At 38.0% G+C, this 16,187-nt stretch overlaps 1 pseudogene; it reads left to right on the top strand.

Moving 5' to 3' along the window:
- Positions 1 to 3,290: 3,290 nt before the first annotated feature.
- LOC115860495 (ras-related protein R-Ras2 pseudogene) lies at positions 3,291 to 3,964 on the top strand (annotated as a pseudogene).
- Positions 3,965 to 16,187: the final 12,223 nt, after the last annotated feature.

The following is a 16,187-nucleotide window of genomic DNA, read 5'->3' as shown; positions in this document are numbered from 1 at the left end:
AGGTTCATCAGTACCATTTTTTTTTTTTAGATTCCATATATATGTGTTAGCATATGGTATTTGTTTTTCTCTTTCTGACTTACTTCACTCTGTATGACAGACTCTAGGTCCATCCATCTCCCTGCAAATAACTCAGTTTCGTTTCTTTTTATGGCTGAGTAATATTCCATTGTATATATGTGCCACATCTACTTTATCCATTCATCTGTCGATGGACATTTAAGTTGCTTCCATGTCCTGGCTATTGTAATAGTGCTGCAATGAACATTGTGGTACATGTCTCTCTTTTAGAATTATGGTTTTCTCAGGGTATATGCACAGTAGTGAGATTGCTGGTTCATATGGTAGTTCTATTTTTAAATTTTTAAGGAACCTCCATACTGTTCTCCATAGTGGTTGTATCAATTTACATTCCCACCAACAGTGCAGGAGGGTTCCCTTTTCACCACACCCTTTCCAGCATTTACTGTTTCTAGATTTTTTGATAATGGCCATTCTGACCGGTGTTAGGTGATACCTCATTGTAGTTTTGATTTTCATTTCTCTAATAATTGGTGATGTTGAGCATCTTTTCATGTGTTTGTTGGCCATCTGTATGTCTTCTTTGGTGATATGTCTATTTAGGTCTTCCGCCCATTTTTTAGTTGGAAGTGCTTGTTTTTTTGATATTGAGCTCCATAAGCTGTTTGTTAAATACATGCAATTTTATTCCATTAAAATTGTTCTCAATAATTATATTCAATAATTATTCAATTATAATATATTCTATTATATTTGAATATGATATATAATATATATTACATGTATATGATATATATATATTATATAATATATTCAATTCAATAAAGCTGGAAACCAAACAAAACATCTCCCAAAGCTGTTCCATTAAATTCTATGGCTTCAAGAAACTGTTAGATGCTCATTGAATATCATGATAATATCTTCATCAGCAACCTATAGATTTAAAAAAATAAAAAAGATAACAAACTTGTGCTCTTTGGGAAAAACAATCTCATCTGGTTTGCTTGTTTTTGTGTTTTAAAATACAGAAAAATACCATAAAAATTATAATAAAAAGTCATATGTGAATTCCCAGAGTAAACAAATATTGATATTTTCTCAAAAAAAAAAAGATTTGTTAGGTTGCATCCAGATGAGCCTTTGCTCTAGTCCTAATAAAGCTCCACAACTAAGACATTCCTCTTCTGAGAACTCTATCTGATGCCTTGTGTTTTATGATGCCTCCCCACTCCAGCTTTGCACACAAAATATTCCCAGCCCTAGGTGAATGTGGGAATTGTTTGGCCTGCTGCTTTCTAACAGACTTTCCCCAGCATCAAATAGTGTCCTCATTTGCGATCACAAATTAATGCTCATCAAAAGACTCAGGGGGAAGGCTCTGCAGATCTCCAAAGCTCTTTCTTTGTGCAGTTCCCTCCTCTCTGGCACTCTGCTTGGCTAATAATAGCTGCCTTCCCCTCCAAAAACTCCAGTATCTATCTCCTCAACCCAGCAAGACCACCAGACTCTGAATTTCCCTTCCCTCCACTATAATGTAGAAACTTCCTCCAGGGAATAAGTTGAGGAAATCAAGGGGTTTGCTTCATTAATTTCCCATTTCTCAGGGTTCACAGTCTTGCAAGGCCTGTTGCCCAATGTCTGAAACATTGTTTCACTTATTTTGTCTGGTTTTCTAGTTAAGTGGAAAGGTAAATCTAGTCCCTGTTACTACCTCATGGCTGAAAGTGTTAAGTCCCTCCTAACTCTGGTTTTGCATTCCTCAAATCTATCTTCTTCCTTATAAAGCCAGAGTGATATTTCATAAATGCAAGTATAACATTATCTCTCCTCACTTAAAACCCCTCAATTGCTTCCACCTGACACTAATCCCATTCTTAAACTCTAGGTTCCTGTCATGCTAAGCAGTCCTGGAATTCATCAGGCTGTTTCATGCACCTATGTTTATTTTACTCCCCACTCCTTTAGCCTTTAAAAGATAGCTCTTGGGCTTCCCTGGTGGCGCAGTGGTTGAGAGTCAGCCTGCTGATGCAGGGGACACGGGTTCGTTCCCCAGTGCGGGAAGATCCCACATGCCGCAGAGTGGATAGGCCCGTGAGCCATGGCCGCTGAGCCTGCGCATCCGGAGCCTGTGCTCCGCAATGGGAGAGGCCACAACAGTGAGAGGCCCGCGTACCACAAAAAAAAAAAAAAAAAAGATGATAGCTCTCTGTGGTCAGAGGGTAAAAACTTCCAGTTAAAAGAAGAATAAGTTTGGGGGATCTAATGTACAGCATGGTGATTATAGTTAATAATTTGTATTACATACTTGAAAGTTGCTAAGAGAGATTGTCAACATTCTCACCATAAAAAAGAAATGGTAGGGACTCCCCTGGTGACGCAGTGGTTAAGAATCCGCCTGCCAATGCAGGGGACACGGGTTTGATCCCTGGTCCAGGAAGATCCCACATGCCGCAGACCAACTAAGCCAGTGCACCACAACTACTGAGCCTGCACTCTAGAGCCTGCGAGCCACAACTACTGAAGTCCAAGTGCCACAACTACTGAAGCCTGCGCGCCTAGAGCCCAAGCTCCACAACAGGAAAAGCCATGGCAATGAGAAGCCCGCGCACCACAACAAAGAGCAGTCCCCGCTCCCCGCAAGAAGAGAAAACCCGTGTGCAGCAACAAAGACCCAGTGCAGCCAAAAATAAACAAATTTTAAAAAAAAAGAAATGGTAGTATGTGAGATGACAGAGGTATTAGCTAATGCCATGGTGGTAATCATTTTGCAATATAGAAGTGTATCAAGTCAACATGTTGTACACCTTAATATTACACAATGTAATATGTCAATTATATCTCAATGGGAAAAAGAAAGGCACAGCTCTCTGTATCCTTTATGAATACTTCAATAACCACTCACTGCATCTGGCACAGTCAATTCCTTCTTCCTTTGTACTGACATTTTATCTAGTACTGAATTCAGTTGTTGTTATTATTGTTAACCATATTATTATCTGTTCATCACACATATATTGAAATTAGTTGTGGGCAGGTGCTACAGAGAGGTGTAGAGGAGCGAGACCCTGGCCCCTGACGCTCCTGGCCCCTGAGTTCATCCCGCTTCTCCACCCCTTGGGCCTGACCGGCCAGCCCCAAGAGTGCTGCGAAGCCACCAGACCCTGGACGCCTGCGGGCCCCACATGTCCCCAGAGCTAGACCTAGGTCAGGTGGCAGCTCAGTGGCCAGACTGGACTCTGAACATCCTGGTGGTGGTGGCGCACTGACCTAACGGCTCTGGCCAGAAGTACCAGTTGGTGGTGGATGGTGGGGTGGCTTGGGCAAGTTGGCGCTCCCCATCCGACTCATACAGTCGTCTTTTGTAACAGATTGTGAGCCAACCAGCTGCTTTGTGTGTGTGTGATAGATGACAGAGCAGCCCAGTTAGATGTTCTGGATACAATAGGACAAGAAGTTTGGAGCTATAAGAGAACAGTTCCTGAGAACTGATGAGGGCTTCCTATTGCTCTTTTCAGACATACATAGAAGCAGTTTTGAAGAAATCTGTGAGTTTCAAAGACAGACTCTCAGAGTAAAGGATCATGATGAGTTCCAATGATTTTAATTGGTAATAAAGCAGACCTGGATCATCATAGACAGGTAATGTAGGCAGAATAGCAGTTAACCCACAACTTAAGGTAACATACTGTGGGGGTGTCAGCAAAGATTAGGATGAACGTAGATCAAGGTTTCCATGAACTTGTCTGGGTTATAAGGAAATTTCAAGAGTGGGAATGTCTTTCTTCACCAACGAGGAAAGAAAAAGACAAGAAAAGCTGCCATTGTGTCATTTTCTAAGAATTATTTGAGTTCTAGCTACCCACTGCCAGGAAAAGCCTGCATCTTCTCCTTCTCTCCTTACAGTTTACATCATGTTGGTACCTTTCTAGCCTTAGACAAATGATCCTGGTAGCCTTAGACCAAGAAGCTGGTTAATCCTTTCCATGAAGCTAACCTTATGGTCATTTCAAGACAGATTTAAAGGAAACACTAAGGATGCTTCAAAAATTAGCTGATTCCATATACAAAATGAACTCGAATGAATTGAAGACTTAAATGTAAGACCTGAAACCATAAAAGTCCTAGAAGAAAATATAGGTGGTACACTCTTTGACATCAGTCTTCGCAAAGTTTTTTTTGGATATGTCTCCTTAGGCAAGGGAAACAAAAGCAAAAATAAACAAGTGGGACTACATCAAACTAAAAAGCTTTTGCATATCAAAGGAAACCACCAACAAAGTGAAAAGGCAACCTAATGAATGGGAGAAGATATTTTCAAAAGATACGTTCCATAAGGGGTTGATATGCAAAGAGCTCATGCAACTCAGTATCAAAAAAGCCCAAACAGTTTGATTAAAAAATGGGCAGAAGACCTGAATAGAAATTTTTCAAAGGAGACATACAGAAGGCCAACAAGCACCTGAAAAGGTGGTAAACATAACTAATCATCCAGGAAATGCAAATCAAAACCACAATGAGACACCACCTCACACCTATCAGAATGGCTGTTATCAAAAGGACAAGAGGGCTTCCCTGGTGGCGCAGTGGTTGGGAGTCCGCCTGCCGATGCAGGGGACACGGGTTCGTGCCCCGGTCCAGGAGGGTCCCACGTGCTGCGGAGCGGCTGGGCCCGTGGGCCATGACCGCTGGGCCTGCACGTCCAGGGCCTGTGCTCTGCGGCGGGAGAGGCCGCGGCGGGAGAGGCCTGCGTACCGTGAAAAAAAAAAAAGGACAAGAAACAACAAGTGTTGGTGAGGATGTGGAGAAAAGGGCACCCTCATGCAAGGTTGATAGGAATGTAAATTGGAGTAACCACTATGGAAAACAGAGTGGGAGATTCTCAAAAAACGAAGAAAAGAACCACCATATGATCCAGTAATTCCACTCCTGGATATATATCTGAAGAAAACAAAAACACCAATTCAAAAAGATACATGCACTGCAGTGCTCATTGCAGCATTATTTACAATAGCGAAGATATAGAAGAAACTTAAGTGCACATCAATAGATGAATAGGTAAAGAAGATATGGCATGCATATATATATATGTATGTATGTAATAGAATACTACTCAGCCATAAAAAAGAATGAAATCTTGCCATTTGTGGCAATATGGTTGGACCTAGAGGGTATTATGTTTAGTGAAATAAGTCAGAGAAAGACAGATACTGTATGATTTCACTCATATGTGGAATCTAAAAAATGAAACAGGTGAACAAACAAAACAAAACAGAAACAGACTCATAGATACAGAGGAAAAACTGGTGGTTGCCAGAGGGGGAGGGAGTGGAAGGATGGGTGAAATAGGTGAAGGAGATTAAGAGGTACAAAATTCCAGCTATAAAATAAATAAGTCACAGTATGTAATGTACACATAGGGAATATAGATAATAATATTGTAACAACTTTGCATGGTGACAAATGGTAACTGGGCTTATTGTGGTGATTATTTCATAATGTATAAAAATATTGAAACACTTATATCTGAAACTAATATATTATTTCATGTCACATATAACTTGATTAAAATAAATAAATATATATATACAATATTTTAAAAGTTATCTGATTCCTTTTAAATATGTTTCAATATACACAAACATATTCTTTTGTAAGGGCTTTTATTTTAGTAGAAATGGATCCGTTTTGGAACCTATGCTGTTTGCCAAGCTGAAGTCATAGGTTGTGAAATAACTTTTATCTTCTAAAATCATTGCCTACTGTTATTCTAAATAGAATCATAGGGAGTTTATTTAAAATGTGAATTTTTGTAAGTCAGAAAGAGAAAAACAAATATCGTATATTAACGCATATATGTGGAATCTAGAAAAATGGTACAGGTGAACCGGTTTGCAAGGCAGAAATAGAGACACAGATGTAGAGAACAAACATATGGACACTAAGTAGGGAAAGTGGGGGGTGGGATGAATTGGGAGATTGGGATTGATATATATACACAAATATGTATAAAATAGATAACTAATGAGAACCTGCTGTGTAGCAGAGGGAACTCCACTTCTCTGTACAGTAGAAACTAACACAACATTGTAAAACAACCATACCCCAATAAAAAAATAAAATATGAATTTTTGCCTGTCTGAAAGCTTTTTTTTTTTTTTTTTTTTTTGCGGTACGCGGACCTCTCACTGTTGTGGCCTCTCCCGTTGCAAAGCACAGGCTCCGGACGCGCAGGCTCAGCGGCCATGGCTCACAGGCCCAGCCGCTCCGCGGCATGTGGGATCCTCCCAGACCGGGGCACGAACCCGTGTCCCCTGCATCGGCAGGCGGACTCTCAACAACTGAGCCACCAGGGAAGCCCTGTCTGAAAGTTTTGATGTCAACTTTAGTTAACCTTAAATACACTGAATTGAATCCACAAAAGTGAGGCAACTCAAAACTTTGCTGATGCTACAGCCTTTGTTTGCCAGTGGCCAAAATACCAAAATGTCTACTGTATTTGCAGATGAAAAACTGCTTGTAAGGCCTTTATTATTACTCCTACTCCTAAAGATGATAATATTCTGTGTGGTCAAGTATTTGGACTCATTCTGGACTTGGGTGTTTCAATGTTCTTGTTTTTTTTTTAATAAATTTATTTATTTATTTATTTATTTTTGGCTGCGTTGGGTCTTAGTTGCTGCACACAGGCTTTCTCTAGTTGCGGCGTGCAGGGGCCACTCTTCATTGCGGTGTGCAGGCTTCTCGCTGCAGTGGCTTCTCTTGTTGCAGACCACGGGCTCTAGGCACACGGGCTTCAGTAGTTGTGGCACATGGACTTAGTTGCTCTGCGACATGTGGGATCTTCCCAGACTAGGGATCAAACCTGTGTCCCCTGCATTAGCAGGCATATTCTTAACCACTGCGCCACCAGGGAAGTCCCGTTCTTGTTTTCTTAATTTAATCTTTTCAAAGCCATGTTGAGACTAAAAATAATTTTTTCTGCCTTTCTTTTCAATCATTTCTAGATAAGGAATTCAAAAAACCCAAAACTGGTTTTGTTTGTAATATTAAATATAGAATTGATCTTTCCAGGGTCAGAGATTATTAATATTTTTGCTATATACTTTTATAGATTATTTTCTTATCAAACTAGTTAACAAGTATTTTTATGTTTGTAAGTAAACATGTTTTCACAGCATACCTTGTGTATATGTAAATATAAATATTTAATTCCCACTGTTCATTTTTAACTGACAAAGACAAAAAAGTGAAAACTATAGAAACTGTGATAGAACTTTACTTGTTATTCTGGTCCTGGTTGTACCTACCTTTGGCCAGTCACCTACTACTCAAGAAACCTCCCCAATAGAGTACAATAGGATGAGAATCTGAAATCACTTTCAATATCCCATTCTAGATATTTACTGTTGTATCAAGTAGTAAGTGTAAAACTTTTATTTGACAATATAACTGTGGATGGCTTATTATTTTGTTTTTAATTCTACAGATTGTATTTAGGCAATTCAAAAGTATGTTCCTGATTTGAGATACTAAGTGGTATTGAACACTGTCACTTTACTGAACATGTACAACAGTCCCATGACATTTATAAAGTGTACCCTTGTATGGCTTCGGGTTCTAGAACTAAAATTGATCTCTTATCACACATACAAACAATTTATTTGTGTATCTATCCCCACTGCTAAATTATGAGCTCATTAAAAGTAGGGCTTATCTCTTTTTAGTGTTTCTATCCCCAGGACTTAGCACAATGCATAGCACATAGTAGATGTGTAATAACCATTTGAGAATACAGAATTAGTCCAATTAGTTCTACCTTCAAAGTTTATCTCAAGATATTCTCTTCTATCTCATCTGTTGCTACTCTAATTCATCATTTCATCTTGCCTACATTACTGCAAGTCTTATAAATATCTCCCTGCTTTATTTCCCTTGTCCTTGAACAATTTATTCTCTATACAACATCCAGAGTAATATTTTGAAACATAAATCAGATTATCGCAATCACCTTCTCAAAAACTTTCAGTGTCTTTCTATTGTGCTGAAATTAATTCCCAACTCCTTACCATATCCTTTACAGCTTTATATGAAGCAACTATTACTGCCTACCTCATTGACTTCATTTCAAACCACCTTCCTGTAGCTTAGTATGTTCCAGCCAGTCTGGCTATTCTGCTTCTCAAATATATCACACTTATTTCTGCCTCAGGCCTCTGTGTTGTTCCCTCTGCTTTTAATGATCTGCTTCTAGAGTTTTGCATGGCTGGCTTCTAAATATTATTCTGATTTCATTTCAAATGTCACTTCTTTAGTGGGACCTTAGCTAATCTTCATGCAGATTAGGACCACAGAAGAAAATTTAAAAAACATGTTGTGTGGTATTGGGTTGGAATTAGAGGTATCCATATGTATGCATATGTATTGTGTGTTCGTGTGGATATTTATTTATTTACACTGATACCTCTAATACTATTATTAGTATTAGCATATTCATACTATATATATTCATACTGTATATGTTAATACTGATACCTCTTTCCAAGCACAGCAAGCACAGTTAACACCCAGATATTGGTTTCTAAAAACTATTCCTCACTCAATGGAAACAACATTCCTTGAAGAAGTGGCTAATTCTAGGGCTGGGGCAAGGAAAGTAAAAACTGAACCTGGAACATTTTCTTGTGCCTAAAGTAATGAAGTACTCTTAAATTGATGGGACCAGGACAAATGGATACCTGAGCCAACTTGTAGGGGCTCCCGCTGGTCAAATTCGGGAAAATTTGAAATCAAAATGAATACTAATAGGCTATCACATATTGAATAAAAAAGAATTCATGAGTTCATACTGATAACTTTTTAAAAATTTAAAGGAGATCATGACAGAAAGCCAAGTAATAAATGCAGAAAGAATGATAAACTTAGGACATCACCATTTTGCAAACTTTTTAGCAATAATTGATTTATGCAACAAGTCAATTACACTAAAACATTAGGTTTAAGATCGTTGAGAACATGAGATTCGCAGTCTCAAAGAATCACGCACAGATTATGTATAAAAAGGGAAGAAGTAATTTTACAATGAAAAAAATCTAAAAATGAGCAAACCAAGTGATCAAAATTACATCACCCCAAATGGGACCAATTGACATTGTTTGCCTCCAGATAGGTTTGTACAGAGGAGGACACAGCAATTCCTATATAGTATTCTTGACGACCCTCCAAAATAATCTGAGTGTAATCATGAGAAGACAATAAAATAAATCCAAATTAAAGGATAGTCTATAATACAATTGGTCTGGATTCTTCAAGAATGGCAATGTCGTGAAAGACTAGTGAAAGGCTAGGGAATTGTTCTTTATTAAATAAGAATAAAGAAACATGTCAACTAATGTGATACCTGATTGGATCCTGGATCTCCCTCCCTCTCTCTCTCTCTCTCACACACACACACACACACACACACACACACATGCACATCACACACACATAAACAGAGCTATAAAGAATATTATCAGGACAGTTGGGGAAATTTGAATATAAACTATAATAATGTTGTATCAATGTTAAATTTCATGTGTGATAATTTTATTGTGATAATGTAAGAGAATATTCTCATGCTTAAAAGTCACATGTTGAAGTATTTAGGAATGCTGTATTTCTCACATCTATAACATAATTGTTTAGTTTACCATCTTGAACTAGAAGCCCCAGTTGGTAGCTGATATTAAAAAGATAAAACAATAGTTTTAATAAGATTGGCTTAGAAGTGATATGCAAGATGGACTGCAGGGAAATCGTTTAAGAACTTGCTCCAGTATAATAGAAGCAATCTGAGCTGAATCTTGATCTATGACCAGTGTTTTACTTGGCAGTGAAGTAGGAGAAGAGCAACACAGGCAGAAGAGTCAACATTACGCAGCAAAGGGAACAGGAAGCTTGTTTGAAGATTAAGTTGTAGTCTAATGTGGCATGAGCCGGAGTATGGTAAGGGAGAGAATGATGGGAGATAAGACTGGAAAAATAGATTGCAGCCACACTGTGGAGAGCTTTGAACGCTAAGATTCTATAGGCAATAGGTGACATAAAATATTTTTTAAAAAAGAAAGATGTTTTGGAATGAAAACAATAGAAGAGTATTGAAATGTTTTTCTATACCCAAAGTCAAAATTGAAATTTTTAAAATTCAACATATAGAAAGTTTTCATTTTAAAGGATAAATACTATTTCCCTTTCACTTTTCCTAAATTTAGATTGTCATAAATGACATTGTGTGCTTTAACAAAACAAAGTGACAAAGAAAATCCCAGGAAACCAATATTCTTACGGAGATCTAAACTTGCCCGCTGGTTTATGTCTCCTCAGATAGGTATATCAAGTATTAAAATATTTTGTTCTTTTCCTGGAAACTGCTAAAGATGTATTTTTAAGTGTTAAGTCTGATTATTTTTGTAACTCCTGCATTTTTAGAATTATGCTTCATTTGCAGGGTTTCTAATTTCCGAGGGAAAATAATTATTGTTTTAGATTCTTATTTTTTAGCTCTTCTATTCAAAAACACAAAAGGGTCTTTGTTTCAGTTTTGGCAACACTATTCTTATTAGGATTTTACCAACATGCTTCTCTCTTTGCTGGTGTTATTCTTACACACACACATACAAAAGCTAGACCAACAAAATTGAAAGTGGCATTTAACTTACTAAATTAAGCAAACGAGATTTTGAAACGTAACAAAACAAATTTTTTCATAGAAATCAAACAAAATAGTAGCATACGCAGTTGCATTGAAAATAAGTTGTGGGCTTCCCTGGCGGCGCAGTGGTTAAGAATCCACATGCCAATGCAGGGGACACGGGTTCGAGCCCTGGTCCGGGAAGATCCCACATGCCGCGGAGCAACTAAGCTTGTGCGCCACAACTACTGAGCCTGTGTTCTGGAGCCCACGAGCCACAACTACTGAGCCCGTGTGCCACAACTACTGAAGCCCACATGCCTAGAGCCCATGTTCCACAACAAGAGAAGCCACTGCAATGAGAAGCCTACGCACCACAACAAAGTGTAGGCCCCGCTCGCCGCAACCAGAGAAAAGCCTGCGCGCAGCAACAAAGACCCAACGCAGCCAAAAATAACATAATTTTTTTAAAAAAGAGAAGAAAATAAGTTGTATGCTTTCCTGGATGATGAAAAGAGGAACTGATAAAATAAGTTATAGGAAGAACAACAAGTTGGAATCTTCACTAACTTGCAGTCTTCCAAACAGTGGAGTACCTAAATTTTTTAATTTCCAAGTCCTGTTGGAATTATATTCTTCATATTTGATATGTGTCTTATACATTGATATTCTATAGGATTGTATACAAAAAAAGAGTGGTGTATACAGTACTTGACTTAGCATTTTAAATGGTAATTTTGAGTACATTCAATTTTTGGCTTAGGCTTAACCTTAAATACAATTATTCCTTCTCCACATCTACCATTAAGATAGGATTCAATTGTACATTTACCTCTTTCTTCCTAAAAGAGTTTCATTTGTTAATTTTTTGTGTGAAACATTTATTTCCTGAGACATTTATTTTCTAAGAGAAATGTCAGTTTTTCTTTATTAAAGTAACAGTGATACTGTTTAAAGTGTTTACCTATTGGAACTAGAAATGTATTATTACTTTTCAGATGCTTGTTGGGTTGAATTTGACATTACTTTGGCAGGATGTAGATGCTATCTTCACTCTCAGAAATATGAATAATAATGAACAAAAGAATGTTTGTTAAAATAATACTCATCTTAAATAATACAAATCAAAATGCTTCCATATGAAAGAGTATGAGACATGATAGCAATGCCTGAAATACTTAGAAGTAATATTTATAATGATTGTGCCCAAGCAAATAAACTTCTGCAAAAGAAAGCACCATTATTGTTGTTGTTATTGTTGTCATCAAGGGGGAAAGGTACAACCTAACATTTTATATTCACCAGGATTATCATTATACAAAATCATAGCATATAAAGCCTTGAAAAGATTGGGAAGAAAAGGAAAATGCTTGCTGAATTAGGATTTAGAGATCGTTTTTATTTCTAAAAACATTTTAGAGTTTAATTAGAAATAACAATTATTAACATTCTATTTATAAGGCAAGTTAAAGATCAATCTTTATTTTGCCATGTTAAAGACAGAAAATATTTTAAAACTTTTAAGAATACTGAAAATAACAGAAAGTAAAATCTTAAAAATATTCTTTTAAAAAACACTTCAATCAATTCTTTTAATCAAAGAAACTGTCGATCTTTCAGGGTGGGAAGAAAACAAAGGATTGAGATGAAAGCACTCTTTGATTTGTCCAGAAAGGATTTAGGCATTTAAAAATTCCATATGCTACTATAACCTTTTGATTTATTTAGTCTTATGTTTCTAGTTTCATAGTTCAAACTTCCATAGCTGGTCTTCATAAGAGGTGTGTGTCTACATTAACAGAAGAAAGGAACATGTGTTAAAGAACTGCCACATTAATTTTCCATTTTGAATACTTTTTAAGAAGGCTGATAACGGTTATTTTCTGTAACCAACAACTTTTGAGAGAAATTTTGCGATTTTTCATTTTTCAAAAGGTTAAAATAGTGTCTTGGATACAAAGTTTGGATGATGTAGTCAACAGTATCAACTTTTCAGAATCTTAGGCAAAAACCTGCTGCTGGGATCCAGGTTTGAAGGGGACAACAGTGACAATCTCAAACATGGAGAGGAATCAGCTACTGTTGAATTATCCTAAGATATTTATTGACCCAGAAAGTCAATCACTGTCCTCAGTCACAAAGACTGAAGAAGATGCCCTTTTCATTTTGACATTCTCATTTGCCTCAGGTGAGAACTTCCAGGATTATCCCTGCTGTGTATGGGGAGGTGAAGAGGGCAGACATTTGGCAGGAGGTTGTGAGATGGCAGAGACATGGATTATAGTGGTATGGTACTGCAGTGAGGACCTTTCTGGGGAGGGAGAGAGAAAATCCCCCTTCTCAAAGGAGGAGAAATGCCAGTACAGTAAATGTGTTTCTATGTGACTGCCAAGCCCTTTGCCCCTTCTTTGAAATCTCACCCAGCTTCAGCCCTTTCTTTAGGGGTTTGTTGGCAATGGCTGTATTAGGTGACCCCTCCTCAGCATCCTTTTGACTGCAGCAGAACAGATCAGAGTTCACACCTGGTCCAAGTTGAGTCAAATTCTTTTTCTCATAGAAATTTCAAATTGGTATTCAAAGGTGATAGGATTCAACTGGGGAAACCTGAGGTTATCTGAATGTACTCCCAAATTAGAGGGTTGCTGGGCCTTTTCAGAATGTCTGTGTGAGGATGAGGGCAGGTCAGGGCCACGTAAGGCCAGGCATTCTGAATTTGAATTCCACCTCTGCCATATACCCGATGCATAACGTTGGGCACAGTAAGTTTCCAGATAAAGAAATATGCAGTGAAGGGTGCTTACCTTACAGCACTGATGTGAGGATTAAATGAGATAAATGATGTGAAATCAATGTAGTTGGTCATGGGCAATGTTTTAGTAATGAAATTGAATAAAATATAAAATATCAGGCTATATAACACGTAGTAAGGGTTAGTATTATTTTATGAAATTTTGTTTCAGATATATATGTATATAAATGTGTGTGTGAACTAAATCATGCTGTAAAGTGTATTTCTTACTATAGGTTGTAGTATTTTGTTCCTTACGTTTAAAACTGGTGCTGCTTAACATATTGTCCAGAGACATTTACATTAGAATCATCTGGATGCCTGTTAAAAATGCAGACTCTTCAACTCCACTGCCCAGAATCAGAATTTCTGAGGATACAGTTCAGGAATCTACATTTCAGCTACTTCTCCAGATAAGTCTCACACACACTGAAACTTGAGAACCAGTGCTTTAAACCTACAGAAGGTACTCAAATGTTAGCTATTATTATACACTTAAACTCATTTCTGCCTTCAAACGCAACTGTACTAGGAGCTCCATGAGGGACATAGAGGAGGGGGCAGTTAATCTATTTTGAATAATGTAGCATCTATCAACATAGTGCTCTGGTATTTTGGTTGGTCTGATATGTTTTGCTGCATTTGACTTCTTCTTTACAAAAGACAACTAACTCTCAGGCTGGAATTCCCAACCACTATACTGTACTTCAGAGAGTTCACAGAGGTTCCCAAAGTATTGATTTCCCCAGTTCTCGAAAGTTGAATTAGGAGAAGTCTTCTATATTTACCCCAGTGTGTCATTTTGGGAAGAACTACCAAAGGCACAGGATGGTAAAAATTTTGTAATTAATGGTCAAATGTGGATTAGAATTCATGTACACTAGAGCCTGCTACTGAAAATGTGGTCCACAGACCAGAAGCGCTGGCATCGTCTGGAAGTTTGTTAGAAATGCAGAATTGCAGATCCATCCCAGACCTACATTAAGGTTTGAGAAGCACTGTCCTAAAGAAATCATGTAATCAGTTACCTAACTTTTGCCAACAACTTCACGCAAAGGTAACAATTTTCTGAAAAATAATTATTTAAAGTATACCCACTGCCCCATCAGCAAAAACACCGGTGTTTTGTAGGTACTGTTTGCTGACTGTAGAATCAAATGATCATTGTAGAGATGTTTGAAAATTCAAAAAGTATGAAAAATTTTCCACAATAAAAAATGCATTCATAATTCTCTTCCCTTTTCTTCTCTAAAACATAAAAATATACATATTTTACAAAATTGGGATCACACCATGTATAAAACATACATATCTTACTCTTTTCATTTAATTTATCATGAGTATTTTCAGCAGTGCTTTAAAAAAAAAATAGAGGGTACCTAGTTAATACTTCCTTAGTATTGTAAATAACGGAAAATGATGAAGGTAGGCAGGCCATAAATGTGACATACAATTCTAAAATGTCAGAGTTTAAAAGGGCCTTAAATATTATTTTGTTTAAACTTTTTAGTTATATTTGGAGAAATTTAAGCCCATGACTCATGGGCTTAAAGTGACTCATCAAAGATAATTGCTTAGGTAAACAAATTTATTGATTGAATATCATTATGTTTCAGGACCTGTGGCAAAGTGACTAATTGTTCAGTTTGCCTGGACGTGTGGGGTTCCGCAGACATGGGGCTTTCAGTGCTAAAACTGGAGCAGTCCCAGGGAAACCTAGAATGTTGGACACCTTATTGCTAGGCATTAGAGACAGAACAATTTATGAGATCTGGCCTCCGCTCTCAAGTCAGAAAGACACCTTTGTGAACAGGTTACTACAATATGGTGTGATAAGTAACAGAAGAGCATTCAGACTGTGAATGAGGCAAGACTACTGGGATCCTGAAACCTATAGGATAAGAAGGGAGTTGACAAGACAAAATCTAGAGTAGGAATAGGACAGTTCAGAAAACATTCTAGTCTGAAGGATCACTACAATAAAAGACACAGTAGTGAAAAACAATACCAAGAATTTAATGAGAATTTATTGTACCAGGCACTATGCTATTTATCATCTCCTTTAATCTTCACAATCCCATAAGGTTAGATTTGTCAAAGGAATGATAAAGATGCCATTGGAGTGTTTTAAGCAGGAGAGTAATATAATTGTGTACTTTAAAGATAAAGGATCACTCTGGCAGTATATAAACTGCTTTTTTAAAAAAAAACTGCTACAGGAGAGGGGGAAGATGGCGGAAGAGTAAGACGTGGAGATCACCTTCCTCCCCACAGATACAACAGAAATACATCTACACGTGGAACAACTCCTACAGAACACCTACTGAACGCTGGCAGAAGACATCAGACCTCCCAAAAGGCAAGAAACTCCCCCACGTACCTGGGTAGGGCAAAAGAAAAAAGAATAAACAGAGACAAAAGGATAGGGACGTGACCTGAACCAGTGGGAGTGAGCTGTGAAGGACGAAAGGTTTCCACACACTAGGAAGCCTCTTCGTGGGCGGAGACTGCGGGTGTTGAAAGGGGAAAGCTTCGGAGCCGCGGAGGAGAGCACAGCAACAGGGATGCGGGGGTCAAAGCGGAGAGATTCCCGCACAGAGGATCGGTGCCGAACGGCACTCACCAGACCCAGAGGCTTGTCTGCTCACCCACTGGGGTTGGCGGGGCTGGGAGCTGAGGCTCGGGCTTCGGTCGGAGCACAGGGAGAGG

The sequence above is a fragment of the Globicephala melas genome, chromosome 1 (assembly GCF_963455315.2).
Source record: "Globicephala melas chromosome 1, mGloMel1.2, whole genome shotgun sequence".
Taxonomy (NCBI): domain Eukaryota; kingdom Metazoa; phylum Chordata; class Mammalia; order Artiodactyla; family Delphinidae; genus Globicephala; species Globicephala melas.
Note: the sequence above shows the minus strand (reverse complement) of the source record. Positions and strands in the feature narration are given on the sequence as shown.